This window comes from Falco biarmicus, chromosome 2 (assembly GCF_023638135.1).
Source record: "Falco biarmicus isolate bFalBia1 chromosome 2, bFalBia1.pri, whole genome shotgun sequence".
Lineage (NCBI taxonomy): Eukaryota > Metazoa > Chordata > Aves > Falconiformes > Falconidae > Falco > Falco biarmicus.
In genome coordinates, this window is record NC_079289.1 from 23,950,161 (window position 1) to 23,966,035 (window position 15,875).

The window sequence follows — 15,875 nt, forward strand, 5'->3', positions numbered from 1 at the left end:
CTACTTCTCTATACAGCACCCATCTGTCTTTATTCAATGGGTTGCTAAAACAGTGCTGGACAAGTTAGTCAGGTCCTCAACTACATCACATTTTTTCCTGTGGCGACAATTATATTATACATTCATCATCACTATCTTTTAGCAGCTACATGATTGATACTGCAAATAATTTGTGAAAAACCTTCTGTTTCTGCTCTAGGTAACGCGAAAAACAGTTGATTTTGCTGTATTTTTCTTAATCGCCTGCTCCCAGCTTTCAGAAGATACAAGCACACAAACCAATCTGATGCACTGACTGTCACTGCAAAGTGAGACAAATAAAAATCTTCACAACACATGTTACAGGTCATAGTGTTTTGTGAACTTCTTGGAGGGAAAACCCACCAACAATAGCACAGCATGCAGCATCATTCTTTGCTTGGGAATTATCTCATATGGGTCATCAAACAGCTGTCACACTGTGTGCAACGCCAAGTGGAATTTAATCAGCAACCCAAGGATGAAAGACTATATTCTGCTTACCTAAGCCAACTAACCCCCTCAGGAATATTTTCTAAAGGTACATCACATTATTTACATTGCTAGCTGACACTGCTTTGCAAGAGAGTCATTTCAACAAAATAAACTAGTTCTACAAATTCAACAATGCAGTTTTCCCAACTAGCTTATTTTAAGGATCCTTTACTCAACAAAAGCAAGCTCTCCTTCAGGTTAAGGAAACAGTTCATTTGTCAAATCACAGTGATTTCTTTTACAGTGAATTTACTCCTGCCATGTACACATGTGAATAAACCTCCCATATCAGCATCCCTGAATTAAACTACTACTAGCATTACCAGTCACAGAAGGGCCTTCTGTTTGCCTGCTATACACAGAGTCACAACACCTTCCAACCTTACTGCAGAGGCAGTCTGGGAAAGGAGATCCTTGGAAGCAGCCCTGATCTCAGCAAAAATTAAAAGGTGATTTTGTAGGGTATTTCTTTTATAATGGAAAGTGGCACTTAACCATACCCCACAAATACCCCACAGTCAAAGCAAACTCACTTTTGGGTTAATCAAACCACTGAATTAACGTGGTCCACTGCAGACATACAGAGAGGCACTGTATCAGCATAGCTGCTGGTTTTCTTATGGCTCCAAGTGCACCAGCTGCTGAGGTCAATGTCCCCAGATGCTTGGTACCACCACTGCCTTCTGCCTCCCAGACATCATCATCCTCTCTGCTCCGTGCACTGAGCAATCTGTGCAGCATCCCAAATGACTCAAAACACTGCTAACTCAAGTTAAATATTTTCTAGAGACACAGCATACTATTTACTTTGCTAGATGAAACTTTAAAGACATAACTGAGCTGCTAACTTGAGTCAGCAAAAACCTACCACTGAAGCAGCCTGTCCCAGCCTCATATGGGTTGAGACAAGTCAGAGGAAAGCTCTCTCAAGACAAAGAGCTCTCATCAGCCAGAAAACTGAAGCAGCAATTACCTTTGCAACTGGGATGCCAGCAAGCAGCCACCAGCAGCAGACTTCTCAGCACGCACAACTGCAGCTGGAGATGATGTGCATCTACCCTACAACTCAGCTCTTCTCACCTTTATTAAAATACCTGGCAACATAAGACAGTCAGGCTCACACACGGCCAGGAATAATATGGGTCACAGCACACACTACTATTTGTTTTGAGAACACCCTCCCATTTAATAGAACAGGTTCCAGGAATAAATAAATGACCTGGTACGGGGGATTTTAACAGTCTGCCTAAATCAGTACCAGGGACAAACGCTAGTTAAATAAAAAGTTCATTGTTCAATTTTATATTTAACTCCAGAGTGACTCATAATAAACTTTCAGAAGTGCATGACTGTCAAATAGCCACTAACATTTGAGAAAAGCATAGCTCACTCAGTAAGTAGGGATAGTAATTAACTGCAACTCCTCAAAAACAGTATACCAAGTAAAATCTTCATTCCTGTAATTTAAAAATCAAATGAGCCAGGAAGGTCTACAAGGAAAAACAGAAAACAAGGATGTGGAAAATAATGAGGCAAAAGTGAACTGCAAAATCTGTATAGCTCAGAAAAGACAGCTGAGCTATTTCTCTGGAGGTCTGGTGAAAGGGAACCCGAGTTATTACTCATCTCAGAAAAAGGCAGGAGAAAGAGGTGTAAGAAAATATGAAGCTAAATACTACCGTTAAGTAGAGAGCAATAAAATTAGTATTTTAGTAAATACAGCAATCACGTGGATTCCTCAGAAAAGAGGTCAAGACACAGCATGGGAGGCACTAAGGAACAGGTAAGATTAACAGGAAAATGTAATGAGGGATCCTGCTCAGCAAAGAAGCTGATAGCAGGATTTTTTCCTATAGCAGTTACTGCAACTCATGAGCACATAAAAACTGCACCTCTGTGAAATAATGTTTTCTGAACTGTTTTTCACTTTGAGGGGGGGTAAGCACCCCAGAAACTAACAAATGTACCTGGAACTAAAGATTTCACAGTATTTTATTTTGGAAACTCTGAAACAAGGTACTTCTGTACCAGATACCATTCACGGGATTTATGACCCACCACCTTGGTGGTCTCCTGCAGAGTCAGGGACCCTGGCAAGGGCATTAGCTGCTGACCCACTATCAATGGAAAGCAGCTCCAGCCAGTGCTGCCAGGTCAAGTGGGGTCCCTAGGTTTCTACAAACCATAGCAGGAAAGTGGAAGCCCCAGCTCCTGATCCCTGACACCCCCAAACCACCCAGGAACCACAGGCATTCGTCACGAAAGCTGCAGCTGGTGGGCCTACCATAGGGAAGGTGATAGCCCCCTTGTTTTGTTTGACCAATAGATTCAGCTATGCCTTTTCCTCTACACCCACCCTTTTTTTTTTTTTTTTTTGTAGGTTTCAGTAGCCAGTGACATTGCTAAAAAGGCATTAAGGATGGAGTTCTCAAAAAACAGCAAAAAACCCACCCGTAGTGCAAATAGTCACAACTCTTCTCAAAGTCACTGTGGAATCACAGAACCTCACAAGTTCATAGAGTTAAACACTTAGACATTTATAGTGCAGACTTTTACATCTGAGCTAATCTCCCAATGCATCCTTTTATAGTCAGTGGAAAACAGCTTTCGGGTCACAACTCATCTGCTTTAGCATATTGGGTTGAGATGAATCACATCCCAGCAATGTCCAACCCTCCCCTGGCTGACTATAACAGGAGCTGGGACTGAGCCTGCATGTAGAGGGCTACATTTGGCCCGATGAACGCTACCTTCAGCATGTGACACATTTGCAAGGATTTTGGCCCTAGGGTAACAAAGGATGAGGACCTAACAGGTAACAGAAAAAACCTAGGAGACAATCAAACACATTGACATAGACAGCAGAGAAGATCCACCCTGGGTTACTAACTCTGGGTCAGTATTGACTGGAGATGACCACAACCAACCCTGCCCAGAACCATTGAACTAGTTCTCTACACTGCCCAGCCTCCTGATTCTGCTGGTCAATGCCACTAGTTTCTCTGCATACTTGGTTAAGTCAGCAGGACTTCTTAGCTCATCCTCCAGGAGAGGCAAAGGGGCTCTGCCACATCCCCATTTCCCTTTTGGCACCGCAGGGTCTCAGTCAACAAACCTCACCGGGATCAAGCCAGCACCCACCAGGCACATCTGTAGCCAAAGATCACCCTCTGTTCATCCTGCCCTGCTCCACAATGATGCTTTTAGCATCAGATACAGGCCAAGAGAAAAGAATTGAAGTAATCACTTTGTTTTCTAGTCTCTGAAAGCTGGGCTATCACTGGAAGTGACATTCCTGAAAGGCCACTGAAGTCTCCTTAACCTGTTATGGTGGATCAGGTTGAGGAACTTGATAGATCAATGTTGAACAACAAGTAGTAGAGGCACGAATTGCAATGAGAGCCCTGCCCTCCTTCACCTGAACCACATTTCTCAGTGTCTTCCTTCCCATCTGAGGCTAAACACCACCACACCTTTGTGCCCTCTCTCTTCCACAGACCAGATCATCAAGTGTGCTCAACGCCAGCTAGACTGGCGCACATCAACCCTCACTTGTGCTGTCACACAACCTCAAGCAGAGACACAGACCTCAGTCACAACACCATACACTGATGAGCCCTACCTGAAACCTGCCAGTAGACTACACAGAAAAAAAGAGGGGGTGGGGGGGTGGAAAGGAAGAGGGAATTACAAAGGTTTCAACAAAAACACAAGTCTGAGCTGGTTACTCTGATAACTGGTTAGATTAAACAGAAGAGGGAACTCGTAGCTCTTTAAGCTAACGGCTCCTGTATAGCAAAACCTCTCTCTCTCTCTCCACGTGAAGTCAAGAGCATACTGTGTATTGTGCAATCACGTCTCACCCAGTCACAACTGAACTGCTTGAATTAGAAGCCTAGCTGGCCTCAGTTTCCACTACTGGCCACCCAAAACAAGGAGTGCCTTCTGAACACATCTCACTGATAAGCACAAGGCCTACAAGCAGCAAGGCTCTAAACTTTACACATCCCAGCAAACTGGCATAAATTGGGGACTAAACACCCAATAGTTCTCATGCTCAGGAAATGGGTTTATTTCAAAGCTAATCTGACTACCTAAAGCATGCACGCGGTGGAAGTCTGTCAAGGTCAAAACGCAACATACTCGAAATACCTGAAAATAACTTTTGGGAACTGTAGTAATCAATGAGCTTGCTCCTTTGTGCCAGGGCTGGCACTTGCAGCTATGCAGCTGGTGCAATTACACAGTCCCTCCCCTTAAGCTGGCTTAAGTTGCTGAAGGAAATAGCAGTCTACAGAGTACCTGACCTAAGTTGATGCCTGTTCTCTCCAAGTGTTCATTGACTTTGCCTCCGATTTGGAGGCTGCAGAGCCAGCCAAGCATCACCGAGTGAGTAGCTTTAAGAGGCAGCAGAGCTGTCCCACTGCAGAGGGTCCCAGGCGACACCTATATGCATGATCACATCTTCCCCACTTGCGCCCACGGCTTAGCGCAGCCCACAGAGGTGGGCTGAGGGAGGCAGGGTGTCTGTCCACTGGTCTGCCTGATGTTGGACATCACAAGGTTGTTGCTCACATGCAAAGCTAAGGGCTGTAAATGGTCACATGTGCCACAAACAGGTGGCGAAGCCACTCAGCTGAGAGTCAGTTAATTCATAAAGCTGCAGCACCATGACCACCTCGGCCGGATCTGCAGCCTGTTAACTCTTTAGAGCTGCAACTGCCTTTTTACCCGAAGTCTGTACAGCACCTACAAAGACTACATATGCCCTGCTCCAAAACTAAGGCTTCTGGCAGCTGACAACACAACTCACCAGCATTTCTTTACACAGTCCCAGTCTTTCCGTTTGGCCTTAGCTATTTATAAAACCTCTCTTGAGGTTTTTACTGGGTGCCCCTCCCCTCTGCCCTGTCTGCCACAAACATTCGCACATACATATGCAGAAAAGAAGAAATCCATCTGTTAGTCAGGCCAGCTGCCTCCCCGATACTGACAGACAACATGGAAACAAGTCCCCGTCACAGGTTCACAACAGCAGGCACCAGCAGCTTGCTGGGTACAGGGCTCACTGAAGCGCTGAGCTATACCTGCTGTTTCAGTAAATTCTCTGCATCTTTTGCGGTTTGAAAGAGAAAGCAAAGCACAATGCAACAGCTCAGGAGCTATCTTGGACACAAAAAGACCGTCGGGGAAAAAGCCCAGCGTCTCTCCTTGACACCTGGGCCTTCACCTCCCAGCAAAGCATGCTCTCTATGGCGCCGCTCGCATTGCAAAGCAAAGATAACAGAGAGAACGGGTTAGCTAGAAACACGCATACAGTTACGAGTTTCCCAACTCCGTCCTGGCTCGCTGCTCACTCCAGAAGCGGCAGAGCGTGGCTGGCGGGGCAGTGCCCACCCCCGCCGGCGCAGGGGCACACGCTAAGGCAGCGCCCGGCCGCTCATGATGGCAGGTCCCGTACTCGCACCAAGCAAAGGCCCTTCCCGCCGGGCGGGCGGGCTGTCCCCGCGTGTCGGGGTTCCCACCCTCGGCAGGGGGGCAGGGGTACGGCCCCACCAGCACGAGGCCGGGGGAGGGGGCGGCACACGGCTCCCGCGGCGCTCAGGGAGGAACCTGCCGGGGACCGCGGCCGCGCCGCCTGCATCAGAAAAATGGAGGCGGCCGTTTTGGCGGGAGGGGAGCCCGGCCGGGCCTCCGCGCCGCCCCATGCAAATCGGGCGCCCCGCGCGGGGCGGCAGCAGCCACCGCCACCACCCACCCGACCCCGGCCCGCCGCCGGGCGGCCCCGCGCCCGCACTCGCCTGCGCGCACTCACCCGCGCCGCGGGGCAGCCCGGCGCCGGCGGGCTCAGGCGGGAGGGCCACGGTAGCCCCGCGCACCCGCCGCCGCTTTACACCTCCGGCGCGGGCCCCCGGCCCCGCCCCCCCGCGCCAATGAATGAAGAGCGGGGAGGCGGGCGGGGCCCCGCGCCGGCGCCCTTCCGGCCACGCGGGGCTGGGCTGGGCTGGGCTGGGCTGGGCGGCCCGAGCGGAGGCCGGCAGCCCCGGGGGGCTAGCGCATCCGCCGCGGGGCTAGCGCATCCCCCGTAGGAGCCGGGGAGCAGAACTCGGGAACGGCTAGCCTTAAGCACGCAACTGGAGAACCGCCCGGCTGCGCACGGCCATGAGTGGCCGGGGGTTGGGGAGGAGGTGACTTCAGCGGAGCAAGAAGAGTCTTGTCCCTCAGAGACGGGTCACGGGCAAACAGTTCGTATCAATAGTTTACCTTGGACTGAAAACCTGCCTGTGTTTTCCCCTCAGGCTGCACGGGCATGAGAGCTGAGGGGCTGGGTCGGACTGAAGTGCCCGCTTGCCGTGCTGTGACAGCTGATGAGCTTCTGCAGGACACGGCTGGCCGGGCGATGCCGGGGTGAAATGGACGCAGGGGATAAAGGTGGGCGCTGGTGGACTTGGATTGGGCTTTTGACATTGCCTCCCGTGAAGCGCCATGCCCCCGGCCGTGGAATCACGCTGCTGATGGAATTGCCATGGCAGCCTGCAAACCCCGTGGCAAACGGCTGAAAAGAGGTGCGGGTGCTGGAAGAGGAACAGCCTGGCACAGTGCCAGGCTTGGTTCATCCCATGTCCGTTACCACTCATAAGGTCCGTGGTGAGACCCCGGTGGCAGGAGTTTCAGGTGTGCTGGGACAGCATATGAACGTGGATGTTGAAGAAACTGTCCAAAATGAAGTGGAATTCTAGAAAGGAACAGAGAGTTCAGGAAAGAAAACCAAATAAGCAGTGGAGAACAGCTGGTTGAGCAGCCTATTAGAAAAAGGTCTGGAGATTACAGTGGATCCCAAAAGTCACATGAGACTATATCATGGTACTAACGGTACTAATGCAAATAAAAAAACCCAACACCCAAAACCCAAAACAACTATCTTTCTTGTAGAGCATCTTAATGGAAACATATGTAGGATGTAGAAAGTAATCACAAAGCTGTAATCAATAGTGCTGAAACCTCAACTGGAGTACTGTGCTTATTTTGACATTTAACCATAAAGAAATATACCTACTTGAGGGAATCCTGAAAAAAAGGCTGGCAGGAAACACAGTCATTAATGAAAAGCTGAAGGAGTTGTTTTTGGTTTTTTTCCAGAACAAGGCAGAACAGTAGAACAGTCTTTCAGTCAATAAGCAGGCAAAGGCATAAATAATAAATAATGTCAATTACAACCACACCATGCTGATTAACAGTTACCCACCGGGAAGGCTGGAGTACATTTTGGGGTAAGCATTCACAGAAAGCCTTCGAACAATGTTTTGCTGCCATGTTTCTTCAACAGCTGTCCCACATGAGACGAACAGCTGTACCTGTTGTATTGCAGTTTGCTTCTGCCCGTCACAGCCATAGACCCTGGTTCATATCCTGTGCTTATTAACATATGTGGCTGCATAATGGCTTCTAAAATTGTCGAGGAAAAAAATCCACCTCTTTTAGGCCAAGATGAGGCACCCAAACCCACCAGGTACAAACTAACAGGCAAAAAAGCCAACCAAACAATTGTTCTGGGCTTTCTCTTCTTTTTGCTATAATCAAGAAATTCAATATTTAAAAATAATTCGTTTAATCATTTGTTGCTTTTTAATTAAGCAGCTGGTCAGCCTGTCCTAGTTCAATTTTAATCTGTGGAACCCAAGTGTGGCCTATATTCAATGTTCTCTTCTGTCCTGGACCTCATGGCTGCAAATGTTCAGCCAAAGGACAAGTTGCAGACGTGGCATGGACTGGTGGTGTCTCACAGTCAAGCTGTATGTAGGCATCGTGGCTACTTACAGAGGAAGTCCTGTCAGCTGATGGGGCTCCAAAGGTAATACCTAAACAAAACTGAGGAGGGTCTGAAGCTGTGTGCTCAGAGCTTGGTGGTGGGAGGTGCCAGGTGGCCATTTTCATGGTGTGTTTTTGGGGTTACAAGAAATCTGTGCAATATGAAAGGAATAGATGGGAAGGAAGGGAAAGATTATTCATTCTGCAGTTCAGGTTTCTTGGAGAAGATGTGGCAACATCAAGAGCTGAGCAAGTAGAATAGTCCACATCCAAGCTAGTTAACCCAAGCAGACTTTGTAGCCAATAGACAAGAAGAAGCCTAAAGCAGATCTGCTGAATATCACCCTGAGGATCCCTGGTTTACTCCCCAACTCTACAGTAAGCCTGCAGGTGAACTTGGATGCTGATACCTGTATTACAGACAGCCTCAATGAGATAAAATTAGTCCCATTCCAGAACTCCTTTCTAGAGCTCACTCCTGAAGCTCAGCCTTTTTCTGGCATTAGCACTAAGGCTGAGATTTCTGACAGAAGGTCACTGTTAAATAAAACAAGCTACATGAATGAAATACCAGTACTGGTTGCTCCAATACCACCTGCTATTGTTTATTTGAGAGGTGATATTATCATTTCTTTCGGTATTTTGTTGGGGTACAGCTTGGGTTCATCCAGACAATGCTGGGGAGAATATTAAAAACCCTGAGGGACATCTGGATACAGTGGCAGTCATAGATATAAGAGCTCCATCTTCCCTAACCTTAGGCAACTATGGTACTGATATCTCCACATGAGCACATCATAATAGCTTCTCTTACAATCAATGCACAAAAGCAGGCATTTGTGGAGCAAAACTCGTAAATCTTAAGAATGGCTGCCTGGACCACACCAACAGTCCATCTAGACCAATGTGCTGTTCCTGAGAACAGTGCAAACAGATCTGAGGCAAAACTGTAACAAAGCAAACACATGGAAACACTTCTTTGAACACGCTCTTGGACTGAGACAGAACTAGTATCCTTGTATGTAGCAGCCATTATATCCTTCATTTTCCATTAAATTTTCCACATTCCCCTGACCTCATGCAAAATGTTAGCATTTATAGCCTCCCATGACATGAAATTCCACTGCTTTACTATGTGTATCTTCAAATACTACACCTTTTTGTTTCTTTTGAACCTGCTACTTGCTAGCTTTATTCTTCTTGCACTGGAGAAGACAGTGAACAATTGATCCCTGATCACAGATGACTCCATCTCTGTGTTTTGCAGGCTTTTATATGTCTTTATCAAATACATATTTAACAAGATCTTCCTTTTCAGACTGAGAAGTCTGAGACAACTTAGTCATCCTTTCCATGGAAGCCATTTCATGCTTTTAATCATCCTCAGTGCCCTCCCTGAACCTTCTCTCATGAGGAAGATGCCTTAAGTGCAACAGATGAATCATAATCTAGAAAGATCTGACCGCATTCCAGCCACCTACTGGAAATGGTCCCTGGCCCACACCATCCTCCAAACCATGCCTATATATTGTTAAAAATGGTGCTAGTTGCCCAAGGTCAAAACTGTGCCAGGGACCACACAAACAATGTGACATTGACTCTGTCTATACTTGCAAGTTAAACAAAGCTAAGGAGTATTCATGGAACTTAATCAACCTTATGCTATATTTTTTTAAAGGCCCGTGGCACAGTTTTCATCCATGCCAGCTAACAGTGTCACAAATAATCCTTAGACACAAGAGCTGTTAGCCCGAACCTGTGGCCACCAGTATGTATGAATACATACAACCACCCTATTTTGGAGGGTAAGAGGATTTAATAATGTGGACATTCACCATTCTGTTCCACAAGCATTTTCTGTTTTGGGCAGGCTTAATAGCGTAATATAAAAGCAGTCAGTACAGCTGCTCATGGAACAGTGATTAGGGACATGCCCTGGTCCTGTTTAATGGAAGAGCACAAAAGTGACGTAGATGTGTGAAATTCAGTGTAAAATGAACAGTGTCTTGTTCACCACAACAGCATGACAGAAAAGGCAATGGGATGGGCAGACCTACTGTGACTAAGCAGTTGGACATTTCCTGCAGAATTTACCTAGCCAGATGTGAAGATGTAAGAGAACGTGTGTACCAGGGACAACGGAAAGACTGCAGAGGTGGATGGGCTTTGCAAAAGCTTTGGCTTTGCAAAAGCCAGGCACCACCTCAGTCTGGGCTTTCTCAGCGTCATGGGTGGGAAACTCTCATGGCTACAGCAATGACTGAATACCTTGCCTTCCATGAGCATGCACAAACCAGCCAACTGTGTGGTGTCAGAGCAAGGAACTAGGTTCTGCTCTCCAGCAGAAAGCACCACAACCTCCAAAGTTGCGTATAGTGTGTGCCCCGGAGATGTTTTACACATCAGAGCAGGAGGGGAGGGTCTGGAAGCTGCACCCATTTCCCATGCTCAGGGGCTAAAACAGAGCTTTCCTGCTTTTCAAGAGCAGTGTGCCAGGTTGGATTTTCCTTTTCCCAAATTAGATCTAAGTGTGTCAGAAGAAAGCATTGAGCTAAATGTGTTGGAAGAAAGCATTGGAACAAAGAGGCAGTGCCTTTCAAAGAGCCAAAATGCTGGTGGTATCTTTAGTTTGGGTGAGGTCACCCCTTCCAGTTCCCACTTGAATCTTGAATCTTACTGGAAGCTGGCAGATGCTTTCTCATAAATGCCTTTCTTGATAGACTTTGGCAGCAGTCATGCTAGGTGCCGCTCAGTCGGCATGAGTATTTGCCACCTATGGCAGAAGCCTCTGTCCCGAAGGCTTCACGATGTTGGCTGCAGAGAAGTTACACTGCAGCAGAGAATCTATGGGCTGGAAGGTGGAATTGCACCCCTGGACCTCCCAGTCCCATCTGAGGACCTATGTTGTGTTTGAGAAAAGTGATGCTCCACCTAGATGTTTTAGTCACCCTTACATTTGTAATTAACAGCATGTTCACTAATGCATGTTAGTGACAAGTAAGGCAAGTCTCTAAAGCAATTTTAAAATGCACCTTATCGCAACATACAGAATAAATCAAATGAACCCTGATGATCTGTTTATCTGTCTCTTTTCCTTTGCTTGGTTGAGGGAGTGACTTTCTCCTTTCCAAGTTATTCAGCCTTGCAATAATAACTGCTGGCAAATAAAATTATTGAAGGATAATTACAAACAGGTATTTCCATTTCAGTGGGAGGATCTTCTTTCCTGCTTTGGCCAGAGTGATACTCTCATGTTTCATCCTTTCTGGTTTATTTCATTATTTTTTTTATCCTCTTGTGCATTGATGAATTCAGTACTATTTCAGGGACCCAGGAATCAAAGGAGATACATCAAACGAAACCAATGCAACAAGAGCTGGGCCAGGAGGTCACCTTTGAATCAGGTGGTGGATTTTAAAGTCTTCTTGGCCAAATCTTATTCCTGCAATGCTGAAAACAAGGAGAGAAGTGACTGCCAAGAATGGAGTGGCTCCAGATTTAGGACAGTGAAATGGCAAGGAGAAGTGTGTTCTATGTGTTTTTATAATTTTATTATAAATCGAAAGAGACGCCTTGGAATGTGCTTGGCCAAAGCTGTGGGAGGTGGTGGGGTAACACAAGGCTTTTTGTACTCATTTACAGCCAATTTTTATCTGAAGCCACCACCCTCAATCCCACCCTTTTCTGTGTAATCTCTTCTTAAAATAACCAGAGCTAACATCCTGTTACTGTGTTGGGTTAGTCCCATTCTTAATAAAGTTGTTCTTTCACCTGCTAATATGCTTGAGCTAGTTTTCTCATTCGTCTTCTCTCTCATTATTTTCTTTTTCCCATTAGTATTTAATGGGTGTAGCGGACTTCCTTCAGAATCTTGTGTTTATTTGGGGGGAAGCAGGCCATGATTTTATTGGAAATTATTAGTATAATTCATGTGGTTTGTGCTCTCTGAAAGTGCCAAAGATGAAAAAGACTTTTGTACTTTCTGCTCTTGAAAGATCATTGTTTCTGGCAAAGTCACTTAGCATTTTCCAAGCTGTGAAATTATATCACTTACAGGCGAAGCACAGAAAAGACTACATCCAGGCATGCCAGAGGATACTGAGAAATGCTAAGACAATTTTCTAGGGAAAACCACAGTGTCTGTGACATATTTTGTCCTTTTGGCTTTTACATTTATTAAAAAGTTGAGCAATAGGCTGGATTCAAATGGACTTTCCATGTCTTGCAGAACAGGTGGTTCAGTTTTCATTTTCAGGGAATTTTGGTGGGGTTTTTAGTGAAATTTGATTTGCATATTTAAAACGGGTAAAAAGTAAATCCTCAGAAATAAAGTATTCAAGACCTACAAACCATACACCTATACAGTCATAAACCATAGCTGAGCACAGTCTTACTGTTGACATCCTATAAATCATGTTACACTTAGCAGATTCATCACATCTCATATGCACAGCACGAAACTCCAGCTGACCACCTTCTGGACCCCATTCTTCTGTAGCTGAGCCTGCACATAGCTCACTCGTTGGCAGGACAGGACCAGAGTTTTTTCCCCTGCACCGATTACAGCTGATTCCTGACAAGTCATGCTCCATGGGAGAAGGACCCTCACCCCAGAAGGACCCTCAACACAAAGTGTTGCAGGACTCACCTTGTCACACTTCTGTGTGCTGGAGACAAAGACACCTGAGAAGGGCCATGGGACATCTCCTGGGAACATGTCAGAGTCTTGATTTATGGATAAGTGGATAAAACATTCATTTTACCATCTGAAGAGACACCTCTGACTCAGCTGAACTCAATGTAAAGTACCCATTGGGTGGTTTTCAGCCTGAATTTCCAGCTCAAGGTATATACCAGGATTTGTTCATTCCACTTGGCCAGGCTTTTGTCCTGCTCCTTGTTAGTGGAAACCATCTTCCTGTAGGATTGGGGAAGAATTAAATCCTATAATAACTTTTTCTGAGCAAACAAGAGCAAATGCAATTCTCATGATTTATTTAAAGTTAGGATTCAGGGGGAACCAAAAGCTGTCAGTTTTTTTTTCCCCTTGTAAGTAATAATAGGGTCAGGCAAGTAGCCTCCCAAAGTTCAGCCTCAGAGATAAAGCATTTCTCCAGTGAGGGTAAACCCTAAGTTTCAAAATATTGGTTCAAGTCACCCTCTATCTATGGCTCTTCAGTATCTCAAAAAAACCCCTACAAACCACCAACCCAAAATCATTAATGAATTAATTACAGGTGAAAGGGAGATCGTTTTTGTTTGTTTGTTTGTTTGTTTCTGTATATCTCAAGATCCAAATCAATTTCAGCCCCAAATTAATGCATAGGAAGAATGTTAAGTTGGCTAAAACTGTGGTTTAGGATGAACTAAATTGTTCAAATCAAAGAAAGTCCTTCCAGCTCCAGTTTGCCTGCTCATCTACAGTGGTACCCTGACAAATTCCAATGGAATTTGGAGAAGAAACAGTTTCATTCCCTCACTCTCAGCTCACAGGCTACATCCAAGTCCTTCTCCACAGGTAAAACTCTCAGCTGTGAAACTAGAAGCTGGGGGAAGGGGTGTTTTGTGATTTACAGTATGCACCAGTATTTACAGTGTGCATGTGTGTGTGTGTGTGAAGGTGGAAGGTGTTGACTGGGAGTTCTTTGCATTCCTGGACCAAGTGACGCTGGTGATTAAGGAACTTTTTTCTTGTGACTGAGAGGGACTGAAGGTGGTGACACATATGATTTCTTACACTTTTTGTTTCCTATCTTGTTCCTTGATTGTTGTAACACCTTTTTCTTGCGCCTTGACAGACTCTGGCATGCCCTGCTCATACCCAACCAAAATGCTGCAAAAATATCCCCCCCTTCCTAGCCTGGCGTATTGAACTTATGATTCTCTTCACAGCCCTTCACTAGCTCTCTTTGTAACTTGTACCAAACAGCATCTGCTGGTCTGTACTGCACAAGGCTTTGCAGGTCCTCATATCCCCTTTAGTGTTTACAGATTGATTTCCACCTCTGATCCACCACAATGCCACAGAAGTGTGGCTAAGTCTCCTGGTGCTATAGCAATAAAAATAACAAGCTCTGTTTCAGCTAGTAAGCCCCTTTCGTCATAGGATGAAGTCAAATCAATAGAACTGAAGGATCCCAGTCAAATCAATAGAACTGTCATCAGAAATTGCAAGCTGTTCACTTTCTGATAGCTCCCAACTTTGATCTAAGCAAGTTTTACCATCCCAATCTGGGGTTTGGTGCTAAATCCATTAAAAAAACACCAAAATAAAACTGAGCCCAAAACGGATCCTGAAGGAACTCCATTAGTAACTTTTGTTCGTTGGTAGTCTTCTTTCAAAGTCATCTCCCTTCTCATTAGCCTTACCACCGTTCACCCTCCTTGCTACTTAATTTTATGTACTATCCTTTTCTTCAGTTCAGCCAGTTTCCAAGGTAGCACTGTTATCATTTACTTTACTGCAGTCCAGCTAGATTAGATATGCTGCATTTCTCTTGTTTAGAAAATTACTTGCTTTAATCAAATAGACCAAATGGTCTGCTTTTGAGAACTTACTTGCCTTTGTGTTCCGTTTTTCATTTAAATCCATACATTTGTATAGCTTTACTTCAAAATGCATCTTAAAGTCTTATGTACTACTAAAATCAGTCCTATGGCTGCTACTCATCTGGTCATGTTTAAAAAAAAAGTGGTAATAAAAATCTCTACTTCCAGATTTTCAGTTACGTGCTCACATCTGTTCACAGTTCTGGGATGGAGGTGATCTGCTTTTCAGCTAGTGCACATTAAAATCTGTCGTTTCTTTTCTAACAGTTTCATCATCAATTGTGCACATCTCTGCTTCCAACAGCAATGCTGATTTGCCCTTCTCAGTATTGTGGCTTGAAACTTTGGCCATGTAGGACAAAATCTAAAGAACTTGTCCGTGTAACATGCAACTGCAGTTGCATAAAGGCCTCTGCGCTCAGAGCAGTGGTCTTAATCCTTGTCCAGACTTAGGGAGGCTCACTAGTACAGACTCCATCTGATCAAATGACTCCTACCTTCCCATTAGTATCCAGGACCCAGTTACACCAGAGGCACTGGGAGAGCTAACACAAAGTGTGAGCGCTGAGTTCAGATGGTGCTGACAGGGCTTTTCAATGCAGCAACTCGGCCCCAAGAATCCCCCCGCCAATCTCACTGCCCTTGTCACAGAGCAAGTGCCACGTTGCCTCGCACTTGCTTTCCTTTTTCACACGTGAATCTTGCACTCCTCTAAACCTAGGGACCCTGCATAAATGAGTGGATGCAAAGTACCATGCATCCTGCTGTCTAGAGAACGCTCCCAGCAAGTCAGACAAGAGCACATTAAGTTAAGAAGGTTCCAAGATTAGGGTATATAGAAGAAACCTTGAATATACTATGCAGGAAAGCCCTGCCAATTCAAGGAGAAAACCAGTTATCTAGTCATTAATGGCCCCTGACAGTACATGACTGAGATCATCCAAGATATCTCTGTAACATCTCAGTCATTTAGATCATCCCAATCTCAGAGGCTAGATTTATGT

At 45.5% G+C, this 15,875-nt stretch overlaps 1 protein-coding gene across 2 annotated transcripts in view; it reads right to left on the reverse strand.

Moving 5' to 3' along the window:
* Positions 1-6,434, reverse strand: part of SLC7A1 (solute carrier family 7 member 1) — a 46,872-nt gene extending 40,438 nt beyond the window's left edge. The window contains exon 1 of one of the 2 annotated variants that reach the window (XM_056328037.1): positions 6,329-6,434. The gene's annotated coding sequence lies outside the window, so the exon portion shown is untranslated. Of the gene's footprint in view, positions 1-5,830; positions 6,133-6,328 lie in introns of those variants that run through there. The other variant, XM_056328036.1, reaches the window with a different exon arrangement.
* Between the last annotated feature and the right edge of the window lie 9,441 nt (positions 6,435-15,875).